Source organism: Mytilus californianus, unplaced genomic scaffold (assembly GCF_021869535.1).
Source record: "Mytilus californianus isolate M0D057914Y unplaced genomic scaffold, xbMytCali1.0.p SCAF_1, whole genome shotgun sequence".
Lineage (NCBI taxonomy): Eukaryota > Metazoa > Mollusca > Bivalvia > Mytilida > Mytilidae > Mytilus > Mytilus californianus.
In genome coordinates, this window is record NW_026262581.1 from 33,520,790 (window position 1) to 33,527,979 (window position 7,190).

The 7,190-nt window shown below is 32.4% G+C and overlaps 1 long non-coding RNA gene across 1 annotated transcript; it reads right to left on the minus strand.

Annotated features, from left to right (window-relative positions):
* Positions 1 to 5,085: 5,085 nt before the first annotated feature.
* LOC127719217 (uncharacterized) lies at positions 5,086 to 6,967 on the minus strand. The gene is made up of 2 exons (XR_007990197.1): positions 6,889 to 6,967; positions 5,086 to 6,086 (listed from the first exon to the last, which is right to left on the minus strand). It is a non-coding gene; the product is annotated as an uncharacterized LOC127719217 (long non-coding RNA).
* Between the last annotated feature and the right edge of the window lie 223 nt (positions 6,968 to 7,190).

Consider the following 7,190-nt stretch of genomic DNA (forward strand, 5'->3'; position numbering starts at 1 on the left):
TGACACAAAAGGTGCGCATTTTAACAAAATGTACAAATAATATTTGGTATTGTATAATCAAAATTCAACTTTGTAAATTGTCAAAAAAGGACAAAAAAAAAAAGAAAAAAGCTCGTGTATATATAAAGGACCTGGGGGTAATCGAGCTTTATTTATTTTTATTATTAGAAGTGCAATAATATTAACGGTGCGGATTTTACTGCACTGAAACGGATCATTCCATCGCCACTCAACATTAGCGATGTGACTTTGTCCATGACTTTTCAAATCAAAAGAGATCTAACCCTCCCTATATTAAATATGTACATCAAGTGTGGTGAAGATCTGTTGAGAAACAAAACCTCTTCAGTGTCAACAATTAGTCCGGTTACAATATTCCCCGGAAAAACAAGTAAATGGCTAAAGGCAGGTAGGCAGAAACAATGGATTCGGATGTGATTTGATTGCAGTATTTTTTTATTTTACTAGGAGGCTTATAGAATTCAATGTGAAATGATTTCGAAATTCATCATGGTTTACGTATTATAGAAAAAAATCCGAAAATAACCAAATACTCAGTATTCGTATATTTTTCAAATTATGCCGTTCAAATCGTATATGCACGTTATATTGTATATATATACAGTCCGCTAAAACTTAAGCACCACCTAAATATAACTGTCAATATTTTTTAACTATTGCGAAAATTTTTTTTTTATGTTTGGTGTTATGAATTGCCTATAGCATACACTAAGAAAATTCATTACGACAAAAAAAAATAAACTCCGATATACCAGCCAAGCAACCTTTTATTAAAGGTCATCTGCACTTTTACAAATACACTGTTTCGATGCCTATAAATCATCTTCCTACTGTCCCGCGTACAGGTGAAATTTGACCTTCACCAAGTCACTGTGAAATATGGCAAGCGGTAAGTTATCTGTGACAGAACGTTGACAAGCAATTGACATGTCAAATGCCGGTAAGAGCACTAGGAGCATTGGTAACCATTTCAATGTTAATCGCACCGTCATTGTCAGATTTTTACAACCGTCATATTGACACAGGAACTGTAAATGATAGACCAAGGTCCGGAAGACCCCGTTTAACTACCTATCGTGATGACAGACTTCGTATTGGTCGTGCTAAAGCCAACCCATTTACTCCTGCCCCATAGCTTAGACACCACTGGCATCCAGGTGGTCGTGTTAATGTTCGAACATTGGTCCGTCGACTTCATAGAGGCTACCTAAGAGCGCGTCATGTTGTAAAAAGACGTGCCCTAACAGCCAGGTACCGTATAATCAGGTTTCAAAGGACTAATGACCATCGACGATGGAACATGAGAACCTGGCAAAATATTCATTGGTCAGATGAGAGTTGGTTTCTGTTACGACCAATAGACGGCAGAATACGAGTTTGGTGGGGAAATAAAACTGCCTATCATCAAAACAACAATTGTCCAACAACAGCAATCGTTGATGGTGGTGTTACAGTATGGGGTTTCTTCTCATACTGTTGTAAGCTGGGTATGCATATTTTGCAGGGTAACATGAACAGACAGACATACAGGGATTTGGTGCTTAGAAACATTGTAGTCCCTCATTTTGAGAATCCCCAACTTGTGTAAAGACCCTCGTACATGGACGACAACGCTAGACCACACAGGGCAAGGATTGTAACCGATTACAAAGATCAAGAAGCCATTGATACTATCTTTTGGTCTTCCATGTCTCCAGACCTGAACCCTATCGAACATGTCTGGGATGCCACTGGCAGAAATCTCAATCGCAGAAATCCACCTTTGCAAAGTCTTGGCGATTTAAGAGGGGCAATTGTTGATGAATGGAATAAATTTGCTCAACTAAAGTTCAGAAGGCTTGTACAGAGTATGAGACGCCTTGTTATGGAACTGTACCGGAAGAGAGATGGTTACACATCCTATTGACTTAAATATTGACATTAAATTTGCCGAACATACCAAAGATTATTTATAGAGACTTTTAATGATTTGGGATGATTAATTGTTGTAAAAAAATAAAATCAAAGTAAAACTTAAATTCCGTTTCTGAAATTTTCACTATTTCTATGAACGCAAAATTCAAATGCATAGAACCTGTATCAGTGACCAAAAGTTTATGGTTTGTTTATGGCATATGTTAGCAAAATTGCTACATGAATATTTTCTCTTTTTCGAGGATTAACTGTTTTTTTTAAATGAAAAAAATTTCGATGCAACAAAGATAGGTGGTGCTTAACTTTTGGCGGACTGTATATATGTTACATATATGTTGTATATGAATGGTTTGTATTGATGAGACGACCCCTCCATCTCACTTGTAAACTTGCTTAAATAATATTGATTTGATATTTGTTATATAGTTTAACCGTGAAAAGTTGTAGATCAAGTTCGAATTTTGTTCTGTTCAAATGATTTTTTACAGAGTTATGTTCCTCGGACAGTACAATGATTTTTTAACCGGTAGAGGCTATGTATTGCCGTGCAATACTCTCCGAATGCTTGTTTGCCTTGATTTGTATCATTTTAAGGAATTTTTTAGATTTGGACGTCGGTAAACTTCTTTTGCCTCTTATACATGTGAAAAATGAACGCTTGTTACAAATTTTAGTGCGAATGGGACGTCAAACTAGTAACTGTTACATTAAATATTTGAACTGCTTACTCCTATATTTAAAGCACACACGTTCCCGGTATTTTGTTTAGTTTATACATATGACAGTATGTTATCAAATTCGATTTTTATTGTCGTATTTTGTTCTCGTCAACATATTTCAAAATTTGTTATATTTAGTTTGTGAATTTGAATTACCATATATAAGAAAAAACATTTATACTTATTTATGGTTTGTCGGTTTTTTACTGTCAAGATTTCGATAAAAAAAACTCGCATTAATCAAAGCATGCATACGTGTCATGAATTATTTCGCCTTTATGAAAAAAAAGGCTTGAACAAAATAAAATGTGTACAATGTACTCAAAGTACAGAAGAAGATCTTTGTTAGTTATTTATTTATTTATCTTAATTATCATGATCTACTTTTTGGACAACATTTGTCGCAATACCTCCAGTGAGCGCTATTTTGGCTAAATTGAGGAAATGTCAAATAATATACGGATGTTACCCAGTCAGTTTGTTGTCACAAACAGGAAAGTATGAACTGAACAAAATTACATTTCATCTACGTATTACTTAAGTGCAATCACACTCAAAACATTATGACACGAATATTTATACAATGATTTTTTTTTAATTTCATTTTTTGAAATAATAAAATGAGGGGTAACGTATTATTCAAAAATATAAATTATTTAGTTTTTTATACTGACCTCCGAAACCACTGCCCTCAAATTTTGTTTTAAAAGACTTTCAGAAGGAGAAACAGATCCATCAAAATTACTAGCAGAAGAAGCACAATCAAAAATATTACATGCATATCACATTGATTTTGTAAAATCATTAGGTCTCCTCCTAAAATGCCATTACATTATATAGTTTGACCGGGTATAAAGAAGGGAATAATGCCTATTACTATAACATATGTTTATATGTTTTATCCGCGTAAAGAAAAAAAATGTATAATACAAATAAAAAAATACAGTTGTGGAAATTCAAAAATAATTTACAAATACTATGGTTGGAACTATCATTATACATCTCAATTAACTATGATCTTGGATTTCAATATGTCAAATTTTTCATCAGAAAAAGTGTTATTTTTTTATATTCGTTACTCATTGAATAAAAAAAAACCGAACAATACAGAGAGTATGCTTATTATTTTGAGTCTAGATTTAATATTATAAAATGGAATTTTAGAAACTTCCAATGATGTTTAAGTATGTCGACCACGTTAAACGGCAAACCTACTCTTACTTTTAGTTTTTTTTAATATAATTATATGAGTATCTAAATTTAATAAACAATAGTTTTCAAGTTCACAATTAACTGTAAAATTCTTGTAAGATTGTAACCTTATTTGAAAAATAATCGTTAAAAGATCACTTAATCTTTTAATTCTATGTTGAAGCATTATGTAATCGGTTTTTAGATAGTAAAAACAAACTTTGATTTTTAAAAAGATGAGAAAATTTATATCTTAATTTTTTAAGCCTATCCCTCCTACCTTATTGATGGTTAATGCAGATTTTGGTGGTATAATAATATGAAGCCATTATCATATAGAAGACTTAAAAGATTGTGAAAAAACGAGGTTACATTCCTAATTCACCCAATATAGCTATTTCAACCCCCTTCGAAGTAATTCTAAGAATATCTTCTGCTAATTAGGGAACCCGGTGGAGGAGCGGTCTAAGCAGCTCATCTTCAACCCCGCTTGTGGTAAGGTGTGATCTACTACGATCTTAATGAACAAGGATTGCCAGTCTTCCCGCCAAAATTCGATGGTTCCCTCCGGGTACACCGGCTTTCTCAACCAATAAATATTTGCCACCATGATGGAGCCAGAGGGGCTGATAGTTGTGTTATACATCATCAAACAAACGAACAGACACACTTTTTAGTATTTTTTTGTTTCTTTTATTAAATATGAATTCGCGCTTTCCGTAATATTTCTCATAGAGCAATAAAATCTTGATCTCTTGTCAGTGCTATATAGTACGACATAAAAAATAACATTATATGTGCTTGTCCCAAGTCAGGAGCCTGTAATTGAGTGGTTGTTGTTTGCTCTTGTGGACAGTTGTCTCATTGGCAATCATACCACATCTTCTAATTTTTATGAGTAAACTAAGAGTGAAAAATACTAAATATCGAAAAAGACGAACTTGCTTTAAATTTATCCTAATTTGACCTAAAAATAAAATATTAAAAAATAAAATTTTATTTTTATCTAATCATGACTTGAGAGTTAATGTCTATATGTCCTTTTAAAAATCTCAATAGCACTAAGACATTCAAGATTACAACTCCCTACGATATAGTTGATCTTTGGCATTTCATTTTTTTATATTTTATTTTTAGGGCCAAGTTGATTTTGATGCTTTGAAATGAAATATATTTCAAATTGGTTGTCATAATAGTTGGCACATAGCGTGGCAAATAAGGATTATTCAAAAAACACCTACGCATTTAGCACACAAAAATGTGTTACACGTGTTTATTTAAACAGCTGCTGCCAATATCTATATTTATATACATTTCGATAGGTAATATACTTGTTTAAAACCATTTTAACTCTCAGTAAGAGAATATATAAATCATTGCATTGCAATCATATGAGTAAAGACATTGGAAAAACATTCAAAACTGATAGACATCAAAGTCTTCTGAAGCAAAAATTATGAACATATCCTTCGAAGGATGGAACACTATTGTGTCCGGCTTATTGACTTTCTCAAATTTTTCCAGGAGAACTCTATGTTTTCGACGATTTTTCGAAATTTGAAAAAGCTTTCTTGAGTCGTAACTTGTTGCATATACGTTGTCGTTGCGATCGAGAGCAATAGAGGATATGCTGGTCAAAGCGGCATTTGAGAAATTAAACACTTCGTTTCCATCGGAGAGTTTCCGTCCACTGACTTCGCCATGGTCAGTTATAAGGTAAAACCTCTTCAGCTTGGTTGACACCAACAACTCCGTTTTACAATTAGATTTCTTGAATGATTGAATTTCTTTTCCATCTAGGTCCAATATCTTTACGGCTTCGGTGCAGCACGTGACCAGCTGGTCATTGTAGGTTTCGATTGAAACGGTTCCACTAGCGACATCATATGTTTCTAGAATGTTAAAGTCATCACCATCAATTTCACATTTTAAAAGTTTGTTTTTGAACATCAGGACATATAGCTTTTGATTTGATCCTATTGCGATGTCATATGGCGCATCAGGGAGTTTGAATTCTTGGATGTAAAAGAAGTCATCTTCAAAAAGAAGCAAACGACAATTTGCCTTATCAGAAACAAGAAGTTTCCCATCAGGTAGGAATACTGCGCCATAAAATCTTGCTCTTTCTTTTTTGATAGATGTAAGGTGTTTTACGGGAGCCTCCATTAAATCGACGTCGCCTGATGCCATATTGCGAAGTTCGAATGTAGTGGTATGTGAATGGCGTATGGTGTGGTCAATCTACAAATTACGAATATAAAAAATAACCATTTATTTATTATATGTTACAGTAAATTATTGCTTTTCTAAAAATAAAGTTCGCATCCTAACAGAAGTGTGTTTTAAAAGGGTATTTATTTGTTTGTATCTAAAATTATATTTGTGTAGAAGACAAAATATAAATATAAGAATTGATTAAAAGAATGAAATTAAATTCAAGTATTGATTTTAAAGGACAAAGAATCATGATTGAGCGCCTTTTTCACAATTTTCAATGATTTTTAAAATTCATGCTTGTAAAATAATATCAATGTTATTGCCAGAATAAAAGATAAGCACTTTATCATGTCCTTGGCAATACATAATTGTAATATCCAAGTAACTTGTCATTATTCATAAGCATTATTGTAAAAAAGGAGATGTTCTAATAATTTGTGTGACACAATTTGGTTGTATGTGACATTTATATGCAAAAAATGCAAAATGGACAATTACATCCAACCCCCATAAAAAAATATTGAAAAGAATTATTTGTTATTAGTGATTGTTTTTTCGATATAAGAATTAATACATATAACTATATGGATGAAAATATTAAAACACGGGTAGCTATTTGCAATTACAAAATACATCAAGTTTATTTGAAATCATTTACTGGTAATTCAAAATGTTTTAAGTCACGTGAACATTTAAACGAAAAAAAATATTTTACAAATAAGACAACATTAAATGATTTATAAATATTATTTAAGCAAAAGTTAAAAGAAAAAAATCTTCACATTGCTGCATTATAAAACAGAACAAAAAAAAAGAAACATCTTACCAGATCAGAATATCTTTACCGTATAATTGTCAGAAAAGAGATTGTACTGTGATTTATATATATTGAGCGTTCATACATTAACCAATCACGAGTGTTTTACACCCCCTATTCCGGTTGTTTATTAACATGCCTCTATCTGGTATGCTGGGGGCTAGGATGAAATTTGAAAAAAATAGGCAGGACAGGAGTTTTGAGTAAAAAAAATGTCAGGATGAGACACTTGTAAAAAAAAAGTCAGGATGACAATTTAGGTAAAAAAAAGTCAGGATAAACTAAAAAAAAAAAAGGCAGGACCGAATAGA